Here is a 2,862-nt window from a genome sequence, read left to right as displayed (position 1 = left end):
CATGGCCAGCCTGCTTCTGGGATGACTGAAGAGAAATCAGTTCCCCAGTTTGCCCTCCTACACCCCACACAGTCCTTAGTGCATGGGTTTGGGGGAGTTTAGGAGGGGAAAGCAGGGTAACTGGATTTTCCTGTTCTCCCAGTGTGCCTTGAGGACCCAGGAGAGGGCCATTCACTGAGCCCTACCCCCTCATTTCATGTTTGGAGGCTCCTGGCTCCTACAGAAGAGAGAAGTCTAAGAGGTAGCCCTCCTGCAGTGTCTGGGCCCCCGCCCAAGCCTAGGCCTCTCATTGCTCTTTAGGGATTAATTATTAACTGCAATTAATTTCCATCATTCATGCCACCGAAGGGCTCAGGAATGTGGGCCCAAAAGGGAGGGGTAGATTAGTCAAGTTTCTTCCCAAACCTAAATGCCCTGCTCCCTACAGCTACCATACTTTTGTGGGTAATGGGTAACTTTCATCTTTGAATGTTTTGTTTCAGTTGCTCTACCACATCCTAGAGACTCAGGTGGAGGCATGAGTTTCTATCAGATACTCCCCCCGCCCTTCATACTCATGTAAAAGGGACACAGTATTCCCAGTCAACACCGTTACATGCAGGGTACCCAGTATGGCAAATATAGGATAGAATTATAGAATGGGAAGGGAGTTGGGGGTCCATCTAGTTAACTGTCTTTTTTTTTAAATACTAGGAAGTAAGCCCAGAGAGGGTAATTACTAAGGTCACAGAGAAGATCAGTAGCAGAGATTAGAACCCATCCCTCATTGTGTCAGACACACAGTGACATGCTTAACAGACTGACACAGAAGTCACGTAAACCCAACAGGAATGAAGAGACTCACACACAAAGGCATGTGCTCTGCATCTTCCTATCTGTCTCTCTGATGTCTCATCTCCACACCCCAGGCACTAGGAAAACCAGAGGGATCAAGCACAAAGGTACGGAGGCAGAGAGCAGAGTTCAGAAGAGGAGCAGCAAGGCCAGGGAAATGGAGAGAGAGAGACAGGGTCACACTGTGAATAAAAAGTTTAACCAGCCAGAGCCTCCCAGACTCACTGCAGAGGAGGAAGATCACAGTGGGGTTAATAAATGGACAAAACAGAAACTGACATGGGAGATTTGAACAGGAGGTTTAACAGGGGTGGGGAGTGGGGGGGGGCAGAGATGTTTGGGACATCTTTAGAGGACAGTGGGGCTCCCCTAGGCTTTCTACACCACCTTGACACTCCTGTGTGCTGGATGCATTAAAAATACAAAAAAAAAAACCGGTTGCCATTGAGTTGACTCATGGCGACTCGTGTGTGTCAGAGTAGAACTATCAATAGCATTTACAATAGCTAGTTTTCCTGAAGTAGTTGACCAGGCTTTGCTTTTTAGATGCCTCCAGGTACACTGGAACCTCCCATCTTTCAGTTAGCAACTGGTGTGTTAATCATTCCCACCAACAAGGGATTCAGCTAAGGACTCAGCTAGACACATTACAGACATCACTTCCTTTAACGCTTATAACAACCCTTTGAAATAGGTGCTAGATTATCCCCATTCTATAGATGAAGAACTAAGACTTAGATTGGTCAAGTGACTCACCTAGGGTTGTACAGCCCAGAAAAGGTGGAATGGGGATTCAAGGGAGTGTCATCTGGCTTCAGAGCTAGGCTCTGAACTTGAACAAGACATGTCCTTAAGTCTGCCCCCTCTCCCTTCATCCCTTCTCCACCCCAAAATGGAGAGCTCTGCAGTCTGCAGCAGTGTAAACACGAGATGGCTCTGCTGTTCACCTTTCCACTCTGCCCTGGTGGACTCCCTAGGGTCAGAGACACATTCTCCATTCCTAGTGGTCTCCCTGCTCATTCCCCCAGAACACAAAAAGTCAAGCCCACTGTCGTTGAAATGACTCTGACGCATAGCCATTCTAGTTGGGGTTTCTGAGACTGTAAATCTTCACAAGAGCAGACAGACTTCATCTCTCTCCCTAGAAGTGCCTTGTGGGTTGAACTGCTGACCTTTTGTTTAGCAGTTCAGTGCTTATCTTACAATGTCATCAGGCCTCCTCCCTCCCCTTTCTAGACACCACAAATCCTACTTTGCTGTTGTTCTGAATCATAGTGACCCTGTATAGGGTTTCTGAGGACTGGCTGGTGGATTTGAACTGCCACCCTTGAGGCTCAAACCAACATTCCAGTTGAGTGTTTATCTTACAGTACCATACTTCCTGAGAGACCCATATATCCTGATCCTCAGTGGTTGTATTTCTAGGAGCAAGAGGAGAACCTGGGGGTAGGACGCCTGGGTCTCTTCCCTTCTAGGATGGTTTGGGCTAGGGTCAGATTCAGGCCTGGGGATTAGTCCTTCATCTGGGAGGAATCTAAGGGCAAGGTGGGGGAATCCTTAGTTTCTTACTCACTGTCCCCCTTGCCCAGTGCTTCCTGGGATTAGGCTAGGACAGGTTAATCTCCTGGGGACAGCTTGGTGACCTCTCCCTCAGGATGGAGATCCTGGTGTTGATGGAGGCCCTGGCACACCTGGTTCTCCTAAGATTTGTAATCCGTCTCAGAGCCTTTAAAGACTCAGGCAGATGGGCTGGCTGAGACACTGTGACCTGCACCATGGATGCCGCGACGGTTCTACTACTGCTGGGCCTTCAGGCCTTGTCTGTTCATGGTGAGCTCTGGGGGTGAGGATATGGGCTCTGGACCACAGAATTAGCCAACACTTCTAACTTGTGGTTTATCTTCTTTTTCCAACAGCTCAGCTGACCTTATCCGGAGTCTCTGATGTAGTCTCTCTGGGTGTCCCCGCTGTCTCTCCAGGTCTCCCCGCTGTCTCTGTGGGTGTCCCCACTATCTCTGCAGGTCTCCC

This window comes from Chrysochloris asiatica, unplaced genomic scaffold, assembly GCF_000296735.1.
Source record: "Chrysochloris asiatica unplaced genomic scaffold, ChrAsi1.0 scaffold00333, whole genome shotgun sequence".
In the NCBI taxonomy this organism is placed as follows: Eukaryota; Metazoa; Chordata; class Mammalia; order Afrosoricida; family Chrysochloridae; genus Chrysochloris; species Chrysochloris asiatica.
This window is presented reverse-complemented; position numbering follows the sequence as displayed.